Source organism: Anabrus simplex, chromosome 8, assembly GCF_040414725.1.
Source record: "Anabrus simplex isolate iqAnaSimp1 chromosome 8, ASM4041472v1, whole genome shotgun sequence".
Taxonomy (NCBI): domain Eukaryota; kingdom Metazoa; phylum Arthropoda; class Insecta; order Orthoptera; family Tettigoniidae; genus Anabrus; species Anabrus simplex.
The window spans coordinates 4,358,093-4,372,372 of record NC_090272.1 but is presented as its reverse complement, the minus strand read 5'-3'; the positions used below and the strand labels follow the sequence as shown (position 1 = coordinate 4,372,372).

General features: G+C 42.0%; 1 non-coding gene across 1 annotated transcript; it reads left to right on the top strand.

Moving 5' to 3' along the window:
- The first annotated feature begins 13,839 nt into the window (after positions 1 to 13,839).
- On the top strand, positions 13,840 to 13,912 carry TRNAM-CAU (transfer RNA methionine (anticodon CAU)). Its single transcript has one exon. It is a non-coding gene; the product is annotated as a tRNA-Met (tRNA).
- Positions 13,913 to 14,280: the final 368 nt, after the last annotated feature.

Genomic DNA, 14,280 nt, shown 5'->3' with positions numbered 1-14,280 from the left:
CAGATTCCCTGTCTGTTGTTTACCTAGCCTTTTCTTAAATAACTGCAAAGAAATTGCAAATTGATGGAATATCTCCCTCGATAAATTATTCCAATCACCGATTCCTCTTTCTATAAACGAATATTCGCTGCAATTTGTGGTCTTGAATTCCTACTTTATCTTCATATTGTGATATTTCGTACTTTAAAAAGCCCTCCAATTTACTCGTCTACTAATGTCATCTCTCCACTGACAGCTCGGAGCATACCGCTAGCACCACACCTCGTCTCCTTTCTCCCAAGTCTTCCCAGTCTAAACTTAGCAAAATTTTCGTAACATTACTCTTTTGCCGGAAATCACCCTGAACTAATCGAGCTGCTTTTCTTTGGATTTTTTCCAGTTCTCGAATCAAGTAATCCTGGTGAGAGTTCCATACACCGGAACCATACTGTACTTGGAGTCTTACTAGAGACTTATATGCCCTCTCCTTTACATCCTTACTACAGCCTCTAAATACCCACATAACCATGTGCAGAGATCTGAACACTTTATTTACAATCCCATTTATGTGATTATCCCAATGAAGATGTCTCTTTATAATAACACCTATGTACTTACAATGATTCCCATAAGGAACTTTCATCCCATCAACACAGTAATTACAACTGAGAGGATTATATTTCTATTACTGAAACTCACAATCTGACTTTTAACCACATTTATTATCATAATATTGATTGTTGCTCATCTCCCAACATTGTGGAGGTCCTTTTGCAGTTGCTCACAACCTTGTAACTTATTCATTACTCTATACAGAATAACTTCATCCGCATCTCTTATTCCACTTCTTTGCTCATACCATTTGTATACTGTATGCTGTATAATAAAATATAAAGATCCAATAACACTGCCTTGGGGAATTCCCCCCGTAATTATTATAGGATCAGAAAATGGTTCACCTATCAAATTTTGTAAGTAAAAGATGTTACTGATATTTCATTTTGTGCTTTTAAGCATGGACACATTAAGTGGCTATTATCACTAAGTGAGACTATGCGTGATACCTTGGAACTTGCAAACTTATTTTTCTCTTATGTTGTAGTTACTATTTTTAGCATTTTAAATAATTTTACATTTACGTTACAAAATAATTAGTTCTTAAAATTCCCATAGCTGAGCCTCGATTTCTTCGATAAAATTAAATTTTAACACTTTCTGATAAGACGTTCTGCTGGGTAATTTTATTGAATACTTGTTTTAATTTTAAGAACAGCCCAGCGATGGACATTCTCGAATAAGGACTCATTATGCATTAGTAAGGCTACTAGTTTGTTGCCAAGCTCTCTATGATATGTATAGCGGTTACTAGAATGTAGCGATCAGAATCTATCTCGGCCTATATATTAAAAATGTTAACTAAAAACACCTTTGTCCAATCCGTCCGTCCGTTCGACTGGGCCGATTCGCTTTATTTCTGTTTAATTCTCTCCGGAATTACCTGTCAGTGAATGGTGAGACATTGATAAACCTCTAGTTCAGTTAGCATTGAGTAATCCTAAAATCAAATCACTAAATGACGACTCCAATAATAGCAGGCGAAGGCATACCGAGCCCGCAATATATTCAGTACTTAGCCGGTTGCATACAGTTAAGGAGCGAAGCTCAACGAAGTTTTTTTTTTTTTTTTTTTTTTTTTTTGCTAGGGGGCTTTACGTCGCACCGACACAGATAGGTCTTATGGCGACGATGGGATAGGATAGGCCTAGGAGTTGGAAGGAAGCGGCCGTGGCCTTAATTAAGGTACAGCCCCAGCATTTGCCTAGTGTGAAAATGGGAAACCACGGAAAACCATCTTCAGGGCTGCCGATAGTGGGATTCGAACCTACTATCTCCCGGATGCAAGCTCACAGCCGCGCGCCTCTACGCGCACGGCCAACTCGCCCGGTACTCAACGAAGTGACGGCGACTGTAGGCAGACCTGCAATCCACACGAAATAGAATTATTTAAAAATAAAAATTTTAATTAAACTACAAAATAGTTGGTAAAATATCAATCAACATCACACAAAACACATCTACAAAATAATAACTTGACACATGTTTAATACAAGTCCTAAAAGCAGACATTCAAATATACACCAGCACAACGCATGGAGCAATTTCACGTTATCTCACTCACTGATAAGCAATGCTGAGGAGCAGTGGGGCTCCTAAAAGTAAATTACGAGCAAAAATTACATCTCATTAAAAGTCATGATTTCAAGTAAGAAATACCCAAAACAAGTAATTCGACTATGTACTTTTGCACAATTCTTCTTCTTCTTCTTCTTCTTCTTCTTCTTCTCAATATGTTTGCCCTCCAGGTTCGGTTTTCCCTCTGACTCAGCGAGGGATCCCACCTCTATTGCCTCAAGGGCAGTGTCCTGGAGCTTCAGACTTTGGGTCGGGGATACAACTGAGGAGAATGACCAGTACCTCGCCCAGCATGAGTAATTTTTTTTGCACGAGTGGGAAAACATTGCTATATTGGACTGGGGTAATTTGGATGACTCATGCGGACATCCCAGTCTGATGAGTTGAGCTTGTTGTTGTACTAGGAAAGTTCTATGTCTCATGTAAACACCCTAGAGTTTGTTTGTGTCTTGGGAAAAAGAAGAAATTCAGGGCATGGTCTTGACATGAGGATCACTCGTGATTGGCTGGCAAGGATCAATCTCGGCGAATCATGTGAGACCTGAGGTCTTTATATACGGCGACATCACAGCGGAAGAGAACTATAACAGACACTCGGTACGGACAAGGAAGAGTGCTGACTAGGGTTGGGCACTATGTCCCTGTTTCGGCACAATGTGACGGTGCACAGTTATGCTCCGCTGTTCCAGAACACCGAGAGTCAATTATTCCGAAACATTCTCAAGCGAGCCGGAGACACTGACTCGCTGTCCCATCAGAAGCGCCACTCTGCACTGCCCTTCGCCTACTAGCTGAACTGTGCAGCGGGCGCACGGGACGCGGGACTGTAACTGCGCAGTGTAGAGGGAACTTCGAGAGGCAACATTACATGCTCCGCGCCAGTGGGAACTGGGAATGTGCCTGTACGGAACGTGCTGTGTGGTGTGTGCCTGTGTGTAGTTATGGCCATGGTCCAGCATAAAGCTCCAGGGAACGTGAACGAACAGTCGGAACACTGAAATTCACGCCCAATAATCACGTTAAAGGCTGCTTGTAGGTTAAGATTTTTCCGGTCAATATAAAATACACATAACACGGTTACAATGGCAGTGCAGGTGTTTAAAAGTAACCAATTCAAGAATATCTTCACCAGTTGAATGTATTGGCCTGTATTGTGAGTAATTAGTGAGTAATTAATATCTCGAAAATTTCCCTCAACACTTTCTCGGGGATTGACGTTAAACATTAATTTGGACTTTAAGGAAACTTTTAAGCCCAAGAAAAATATGGGTCGTCGCTTTGGAATTAAAAATATAACTGGATGAATACATTGTTGTAGTTTCGTGCTGTTAGGCCGGGCGCACATTCAGAAGCAGTTGGCCGCAGAGCAGGGAAGAGCAGAGCAGAACAGCGCGAAGCTTACGAAACTGCGAAGTGGACGTGAGCGTACATTGCCACGCAGGGTCTCGTCGGTTTTCAGAAATAACATGTTTTCTTTAGACTCTGTGATACTGGGGCATCAAGTATAAAGAGGCTCTTTTTTCTTTTTCTTCAAGCATTCGCGATTTTCTCATTTTATTAGTCATCTTCACAATTTCCCTTGTGCTGATGGCAACGCGGTTATTCAGCTTAAGACAATCGCAATAAAAACAACCACCTTCGCCAGTTTACAAGACTGCACAATATTTCTATGTTACCGAAGTTCGGCGTTCATATGGACTAAGCAAAGAATTTAATTCATGATTATTTTTTATATTTTTTACGTCGCACCGACACAGATAGGTCTTATGGCAACGATGGAATAGGAAAGGGCTAGGAATGGGAAGGAAGCGACCGAGGCCTTAATTAAGGTACAGCCCCCCCCAGCATTAGCTTGGTGTAAAAATGGGAAACCACGGAAAACTATCTTCACGGTTGCCGACAGTGGGGTTCGAACCCCCTATCTCCCGAATGCAAGCTCATAGCAAGGCGATCCTAACCGCACGACCAACTTGCATGGTAAATTCATTAATAGGATCACAGTGGGGGAGAGGGAAAAATGTGTATTTACATATGTACTGCTAGATTTTCATCTAGTTGTCACAAGACACAAGATACTTAAATCAATCAACATTGACAATCTGTTGTGAACGCGTTTGCATTTATATTTGACAAGACATGATAAATGATTTTCCGTATTTATCTCTTCACATGAATGTGATGATGGATGACGGCGATGATGCTCTCCATAATCAGCATTAGATCTTTGTCTTAAATTCTATATGTTGCGAGAACTTGGGTCACGGATTGTTTCATAGATATATGAGGATTACATTCTTTTGTTTGCTGTTTGTTTGACGTCGCACTAACATATCGAAGGTTTTCGGCGACGGAAGGGTGGAAGATTGGGAAGGTAGCGGGCGTGGCCTTAATTAAGGTACAGCCCCAGCATTTGCCTAGTGTGAAAATAGGAAACCACGGAAAACCATCTTCAGGGCTGCCGACAGTGGGGTTCGAACCCACTATCTCCCGAATGCAAGCTCACAGAGGCGCGACCCTAACCGCACGTCCACTTGCTCGGTGGATTACATTTTAGGCCTTTCTCTAAACTACCTTGTTACGCAGCGTGAATAAAATGATTTATAGCCTAGACTGTAGTGCCTTATTCCCCGAATTTACATACCGATTTTCATTAAATTCTGTTCAGCCATTTTCTCACGAACATACATACATACATACATACATACATACATACATACATACATACATACATACGTACATACTCCATTGCAGACCACATGATTCACATAGTACCTACAAAACATGGTGAGACTGAATGGCTGTGGTAATTTTCTCCTCCATTTCTTAACTAACTGCGTGACACGTGCGCAGGAAACTGTGTTTCGAAGACTGCGCGTGGTAGGCGGAAGTAGGTGCGGAACCGGCCTGCTCTGCTCTGTCCTGCCCTGTCTGTCAACTTGCGATGGTGCAATGATTTGTGTGGATTACAAAAATCTGCTCTGCGCTGCACTGCTTTAGCTGCTTTTTCTGCGTCCCAATGTGCGCCTTATGCTCTCTGCACTTCGAATTCCTTCCCTCTCAACTTCCATTTACTTTCTTCAATATCTCGAAAATTTCCCTCAACACTTTCTCGGGGATTGACGTTAAAAATTGGAATTAAAAATATAACTGGATGAAAACATTGATGTACTTTCGTGCTGTTATGGTCTCTGCACTTCGAATTCCTTCCCTCTCAACTTCCATTTACTTTCTTCAATATCTCGAAAATTTCCCTCAACACTTTCTCGGGGAATGATGTTAAAAATTAATTTGGACTTTAAGGAAACTTTTAAGCCCAAGAAAAATACGGGTCATCGCTTTGGAATTAAAGATATAACTGGATGAAAAAATGTTGACACTCCAACACAGGGCGGCACACAGCCGGTATCGACAGACAGACAGCCAAGGCCAACTAATCTATCTAGTGCGGCCTTGGCACAGCACGTTCGGTTCAGGCACATTCCAGCTGAAGCGGAGCATGTCCTGTTGCCTCTCGAAGTTCTCTCTAGGACACAGTTACAGTCCTGTGTCCTGTGTCCCGTGTCTCGGCACTCTGTACCGAAACACTCCGCCTCAAGTTCCTAATGTTGCTGAACAAGTGAATGTTCCGGTCTGCCCAACCCTAGTGCTGACGCTGTACGAGAAGGAAGTAGTGCGGACAGACTGTACATCAGATAACAGATCATTAGGATATCTTAGCACAGTCCTATTCGAAGTGTGACGCTTTGGCAAGACGACGGAATTTAGCATGGGAGATCTTCAAAATGTATCAATAAAGTAGTGCTGATACACGGCTTCATTGTGACACGGCTACAATGAACTGGACTTCAAACGTTCGTGGAGCGTAGTCTTGTTATGCTCGCGGAAAGTGGCTGATCGACAAATTGTGGAGTGTTTACGCATTAAGTATTGTAGAACTTGTGGCGGCTTGGCATTATATGTTAGTGAAAGCTATCTCAGACTTTCCATAATTTATGTTCAGGATCGACAAGCGTGTGTTACTCAAATGTATATATCGTTACAACAAGTGTTTAAGTCTGTGAACTCAGTATTACGCAGTACAGTATCTGTGTGATGTTATAACTGCCGATTATGAGAATCGACAAGTCGTATTGATACAGAGATGGTGAAGGGTATTTATCTACATATATGTACATTGTTCATCGGACTATCTACAAATGGTAGCTTAGTTCTCGCTTTCGTTTTCCCACTGTTTTCATTATTGTTGTTGTTGTAAATATGGAGTCTTCCAGCAATCTTTTGTGTGTGTATTATATGTATAATTATGTGTGTTGATGAGGTGCTCATGCACGGATTTTGTTAAGAATATAGTTAGCTATTTTACAATCAGTGGAGTTATTGATGAACCTAGGTGCAGTTCCTACCTATTTAGTCGTTTTCAGGAGGGTAGGTAAGGTCTGAAGCAGATGTACCAGTACGCAGCATTATGTACACGCCCTGGGATATAAAGAATTATCATGCTCTATCAAAATTCGAGGGATCCATTCTGGTGAACTCTGGCGCCCATACTACGAACATTTCGATTAACTATTTTTATTAATTTAATTTATTTCAAGTATTTTGAAGTTTTCGAGTAATGTTATTTATTTATATATTTTATTATTATTTATGGGAATTCACAAATTCCACACATGTCTAATATTTGTGCATATTCGCTGTGAGGAAATTTCTTTTCCTAACAAAGGCTTTCTTTCATTGTGATAGTTTGCATTTTATAAGCTCCTAACTTCTGTCATCGTTAGATATTTTACTAAAGTAACGATATTCATCGATACCCTTTACGACTGCATTTCCCTTTAAAAATATCGCCGAAAATAACATAATAAACTGAAGAAGAATGATTATCCAGGAACTACTGATACATCAGATAACAGATCATTAGGATAGCTTAACACAGTCCTATTCGAAGTGTGCCGCTTTGGCAAGACGACGGAATTTAGCATGGGAGATCTTCAAAATGTATCAATAAAAGCGATTATGAGAGTGACCAAAGGTAAAACTGGCATATAAAAGATACAGGATGATCCAAATGTCCGTTAACATTTCACGAGGCAATAGTTCACAGAATATTGGGGGTATCGACATGGCATAGGATTTTATTGGCAACAAAATAAAGTAACTGTGCTCTAGTCAGCTTCCCAGGAGTGTATGAAGTGTGGCATGTGAGCAGAGTACACAATAGCACGTAAGTCATTATTAGAATAGGATAAAAAAATACTTGTTGTTGTTTAACTTAATATAACCTGATTGCTCAGAGGCCTTGATTTCAAATGTTGACATTTTAATAAGATTTTTTAAATTTTAGTTCATATGTCTTTATGCAATGTAATCTTTCGTTGAAGGGTTAGTTTTTGTTAGAACAGTGATGTCATGTGTGAAGACCAGTGACAGCAGAAGAGAAGGAACACTTGGCAACTAACGTTACTCAATCGATGCGATGTTCAAAGTACAATTTTGAGGAGATCGAGGGCAAGTTCAGATCTGGTGGGTTATTATCAAAACAGCCCACGCATTAAAACTGAGAAACAGGAAAGCAGGGGAGAACCTGCAGAGATCACAAATTACAGCACTGTGATATCCGAAAACACTTTCCGCTTACACTGAAACATCAGTAAGGACGCGTGCACCAGGATCAATACCATTCGTAAAATCACAACTATCATGTCGGGTCAGAGGAAGGTAAGGGGCATATCGTAATATTCTCGGCACATCTGCGCGCACTTTGTGTTTTTCTGCTGGAGGGTGTGCAAAACCACTCAGGAGGAATTTGGCCCATGTTAAACACGTTGACACTGTTTTTCACGAGACAGCTCGAATTATTATAGAATGCCCGTACTTCTGCCAATAACATCCTCCCTCTGAGGAAAATAACAACTCCCGGCAAGAAGAACGGTATCAAGCTGAAATTGAAAGAAAATAGCAAGAGATTAATGCTTGACATCCGTTGTTTGGAGACAACACAACTCAATCATGGTACATACGTGCAGTATGTACAGTATATGTACAAAATGTAGAAAGGAAGAACAGCCCAAAGTGCAGCACGAAGTACATTGTGTCTCTTCTTCTGGTCAAATTTAGCCAAATCTATCTCCTCTCACCAATTGGATTCGTCATATATTCGTTTGTGATCCCATTCTTATGTAACACCACAATTCAAGTGCTTCTATTCTACCTCTTCCTAAGCTAGTTATTGGTGACTTTGACTTGTATACAGTCGCACACTCCACACGGCCTACTCTTGTTCGCTGTGAGCAGAGGGTCCGCCCCTTTTAAAAAATGGAATTACTGGTAAAACAATGCGAAGGGCGTGGAGAGTAAGAGTTGACCAAGAGAAGTCGGAGACTGGCACGAGGAAATGGAAGCTAAAGCCGGCGTCACAAACCCCCCTTTAATTCACCTTTTACTACAGGCAGGGCACTATCCCCACCCACAGGGAGAGGAATAGGCCACGAAGGGCTGGAAAATGAAAGGCTCCCTGGGCTCGGAAGCCTTGAGCGAGTTGAGATAGATGAGCCCGAAAATACTAGTCACAACATTTGAGATGTGGTGTTACCGAGGGCTGCTCAGTATCATGGGTTGATAACAGAGAAGTACTGCAACGCATGAACTAAGAGTTAGAGGTCAAGAGCAACATTTTAAAAAACTTTAGCACTTTGGCCATACTATTCAAAATGATAAATATAGACTGCTTCGGCTTATTTACAAGGTACAATGGAACGAAGGAGAACGTTATGGGCTCAGCACGCCCACTCCCTTCCGAGTTGCTGAGCATCGCCCTCATGACAGACGACATCCAATGAGGATATGGTACCCAGAAGAAGAAGAACGCATCACAGTTGTTGCCGTACGACCCTTACGGAATTCGAAGACGTAATGTTTCATAATTCTTGTTCATATCTACTTCTGAATATAAATTGAACGTCATTGAATGGACGCCCGACATAACTTACAGAGCACGTAGTGTACGAACCTACGTAAATGACCAAATGTATTGAAATACAAGCTCGGGTATAGACAGTAGTCCTAACGTCCCTTCAGATAGGGTTAGCGTCAGGAAGGGCATCCGGCTGTAAAACAGGGCCAAATCCACATGTGCAAGGCAGTTCGCATCCGTCACTCCACAAGGTGTAGGAAAAGCACAAGAAGAAGGTACACAGAAGCCGTAAAAGGCAACCAGCCAGATTAGTTAGTCCGAACGGAGCAAGTGACTGTGCTGTTACGATCACGCAACTATCAGGTTGCATTTGGGAGATAGCGGGTTCGAACCCTACTGTCGGCAGATCTGAAGATGGTTTTCTGTGATTTCCCATTTTCACACGATCACATCCTTCCTACTATTAGGCGTTTCCTATCCCATAGTCGCCATAAAGCCTATCTGTGTCGGTGAGACGTAAAGACAATTTAAAGAAAAGGTTAGTTCGAAACAAATAAGATCAAGAACGTAACAGTCGTAAAGATAGAATCAGTTCATCGGTTATATTTATTTATTTATTTATTTATTTATTTATTTATTTATTTATTTATTTATTTATTTATTTATTTATTTATTTATTTATTTACGTGGCGATGCCATTAGTCTCTCTATAGGTATCATCGCCTACATGTAAATAAATCTGTATTCAATCATCTAAAGTGATTGTCATTTCTCCTTGAGCCGAAGCCGAATGGTGCAGTCTCTACCCGCATCTTTCTTTCTTCCTTTTAATTTAAAATCCAGTTCTCACTTCACGTGTTAGTACAGGGTATACTATATGCGGATTTATTTACACATTAAATGAATATATCTGCAGCTTAGTAAGAGGAGTGCCAGTTAAGGAATCTCGAAATAAACAGATAGATTCTGGGAAACTCCATGAACTCGGTGATTCAGATAACGTCTTCCGTTAAAACACAATAGGTGTAATTTCCTTTCTCAGTGCTCACGGATTATTTCATCACAGAGGATGGGTGTCGGTCATTAGATAATAACCCGAAAGGAGATAACATCTTATCTTAGCAAAGAAGACCAACATCCTCTGAGATGTAAACCGTGTGCCAGTAAGGTGGCATCATGAAAACATTGAGTGTTTTATTGAACTAATGTAATCGAGGATATCCGACAATGAATAACCACAGTTACCCCACAGCAGGTGCTCGGCTGACAGTCTTTACTCAGAATGGGTGATCCTTCCGAAATCTTGATTCGCACTCACCTCTCACTCAGCTACGCACGCACCAGTCACTCCAAGAGCTGTTCCATCTAGGCGGGTTCGAATCCACGTCCGTTGACTGGTATTGGAATGGAGTAGTCGCACAGCCGGTGGTACAACGGCGAGCCTTGGGCGGCTGAAAAGAATCCGATTCTTTTGAAGGGACCATCGGCTTTGGGTGGAGGAGCTTTTTTAGTTGTGTTGTGAATAGATGGGGAATGCGTTACCGTATAGGCCTACCTTGCGTAACACAGTTTTATTCAACTACTTATTTTACAAAATGGCTACCGCTCAGATCATATACAACAAAGGATATCCAAAGATATGTCTCCCAAGGGAAGTAGCGTCTTTATTCATGTCGAATCCCCAACAAGTTGGGTGCTGGTTCCCCTGTGGATGAAGTGCAGGCAGCATCTGTCCTCCAGGTTAGGGACGGGCTCTTGAAACCTGGCACTTACTGTCTTTGGGAGTGGCGAGACCATCATGATAACAGCCTATATGAAGCGTCAAACTGGATCTGAACAAGGATCTAAGGAGTACTACAAAAAGCGAGGTGCATCTCTTGTCTTTCCAGGGAGGTGCAAGAAGTGGAGGTCATGGGTCCACAGCCCGAACCAGGATCTCCCTGGATAAGGGTAGAGGTACTGTGTAGAGATGAGAAGAATGCAAGAATGAGGAATGTGGCCTGCAAGCACGAAGTTCCTGTTCTGCCCAGACAGATCGGCTCTTATCTGCTACATGAAAACATTGATCCACACTTTCAGTTTGCTGGATTACAACTGACAAGAGCGAAGAGTTGCCAGTAGAAGATAATATGAAGTCGGCTGTGTAGTAGCGGACTTGCTGTGCTGACCACTGCGTCACTGGCTCTGCTGGTGAAAACCCCTTCTCCCCGTGCCTCACCGGGCATGTGCATTCTTCTGATCTGCCAACAATAGATTATTACCTTTTGGAAAAATCATGCGCGGAGCCATGAGCTTGAAGGGGAATAAGCAATTACTGTGCTTCTTCCTTGAGATCTTAATCTCCAGAGCCGACGTGAACACCTCCGTAGCAACTAACGAAGTGAACATGTGCCTCCAGCGAAGGAAGAAGGAAAAGAAGTATTAACAATGTGATGCTCCGCAGCACTCGTTATAACTCGCCTTGGTATGTCTGTCTGCTCTTTTCAATGGATTTATGAACATTTAGTAAGAAGCGCGATATGGTATGCCGTAGTTCGTAGTCAGAAGTCATCCATTCTGACGTCGTCATGCCGTCTGTTTGGTAAAAATATATCCATATATTCGCTTTTTTAAAATCTTGTAGTTCTGGATGTAAAACTTGGTATTGTATCGTAGAAGCCAATGGTATTTTTAATCGCAGTTCTTCTATATAGAACGGTTGCCTTGTGACTTCATAGGTATGTCTCGAAGGAGCGCTCTTTTTTGCCACGTAGAGAACTTTTTAAGACGCATGGTCTTCACTCTTTCTAGCGTGGCTAGGTTGTCCTTCGATAGAAAAAGATATCATGATGGGGATCTGTTTGTACGTAAACGCATATAAATTTTTAGGAACGCTCTGTTAAATATATTTGGAAGCTGGGATAGGTTAGAGAATCAAAGAGTATCTAAGAGGAAATACCGCAGTATTGTTCCATCATCAGAGGAAGTGCATACTCTCTGGCCTGACAGGTAGTAATCAAAACATGGCTGCATGCAATGAACATCACATATATCAGAGGATTAATGAAAGTGTTAGCAACCTGCTAAGTACAGAATGGATTGCGGCCTGCAATTATTGGAGTGATTCATTTTAGGATTACTCAAAGTTGGTTGTCTCATGGTTCACCGGCAGGTAGTTCTGCAGAGAATAACACTAAAATGGAGCAAATCGGTCCAATAGAACGGACGGACGGATTTGCCAAACTCTTACGTCCCGCTAAGTAGTTTTGACAGTTTTCGAAGATGCCGAGGTGCGGAAAATTCGTCAAGCAGGAGTTCTTTTACTTGCCAGTAAATCCACTGACACGAGGCTGACGTATTTGAGAACCTTGAAATACCACCGGACTGAGCCAGGATCGAACCTGCCAAGTTGGACTTAGAAGGCCTCAACCGTCTGAGCCTCTCAACCCGGCGATAAACTTGGCCCGCTCATTCCTACTTTTGTTATTTTTCAGTAACTATACATATCGCAAGGGGCTGCTTGGTGGAGGCGGCAAAGGCGTGCTCGGATCAGCCGGAAGAACGTGGGTTCGATTCCGCGTCAGGAAGTCGAATAGTGTAAGAAACGAGATTTCCACTTCCGGAGGTGCACATAGCCCTGAAGTTCACTCAGCCCACACCAAGAATGAGTACCAAGTTAATTCCTAGGGTTAAAGGCGGTCGGGCGTAGAGCTAACCATTCCGCCCCATCAAGTGCCGAGGTTACGAATAGTGGAAGCCCTTACCTTCCACCCCTCCAAGGGTCTTCATGGCCTGTACGTCCTACAAGTTGTCGTAGGGCTGAGGGTCACCCGGAAATTTCCGTGACGTGACGCGACAAAATGTGTAAGGGAAGTGACGTCACAGAACAGTGACCTTGAACCTCTCTATGAAAGTAAATAGCTCGTTGGCGTTTCGTTTCTTGAAAGACATATTCCTGATAATTAGCTTTTCGCAAATTTTATAACCAAAGACGATAATAATAGTCTAATGTTAATTGCTTTACATCTCACTAACTACTCTTTTATGGTTTTCGGAGACGCCGAGGTGCCGAAATTTTGCCCTGCGGGAGTTCTATTACGTGCCAGGAAATCTACGGACACGAGGCTGATGTATATGAGCACGTTCAAATACAACCGGACTGAGCCAGGATCGAACCTGCCAAGTTGGGGTCAGAAGGCCAGCGCCTCAACCGTCTGAGCCCGGCACAAAGGGAGAAATCTTGCGCCATTATCTACAACACTCACTGCCATTTAGCGTCACTACCAACTTTTGCTTGCTAACAGGTTCTAACAAAAGAAACCTGAAACGTGGACCAACACCCGCCGCCATGGAAATTTTCAAGAAGAAAGTAAACAGAAACTAAGAATAAACTGAACAAACATTCAGAGACATAATATTGTAAAATCAACATATCTGTCAAATCTATTTTCTAAGAAGCCTCAAAAAAGGGACTTAGATTGTAAACTGTGGACCTTCATCGTATCGTTCTTGCTCTGTGTTTTAATGTGTACTGCAATCTGAATAACTGTCCTGATGATGACAAAACATGCGCCTTCATTATGTTCTATCAACATTTTGTAAATATAACGCCCCCACCACGCTACTGACGGACTCGCACCTGCAAGAAACATACATTCGCAGCCTCCGCAAACAGTTGGTATAGCACGTAAAGGACGCTCCTATCCATACAACAAAAACCTACACCGCGCCTCCATCACTGTTCCTCACAACGTTTGCAACACGCCAGCATTGCAGCCTCGGTAGCGCAGTAGGCAGCGCGTAAGTCTCATAATCTTAAGGTCGTGAGTTCGATCCTCACCCGGGGCATCATTTTTCATTTTGACTTCTTTACCTTTTATTGACGGTACGAAGAATAATAAATGAGATTTTCGCCATTATTACATTTTTACAAACTTCCAAATACCGTTAGTTCCTCTGAAAATGTTGGTTTACATAAGAAAAGAATTTTGTTGTAAGTTTTATCGCCAAGTTCGAGCATCGTTGACTGGTGATGGTGGTGTTGCGATGTGGGTGGGCATCTAACAGATTTCTGGTGATATATTTGGTGCTTACAAGATAAAATTAATCAAAACTCAGCCTTAGATCACATTAGATTCGTTCCTCTACCGCCTGATAGAGTAAAACGGAACGTAGAAATTGTCTCGCAGGCAGCGTAAATGGTGCCAGTTCAAAAT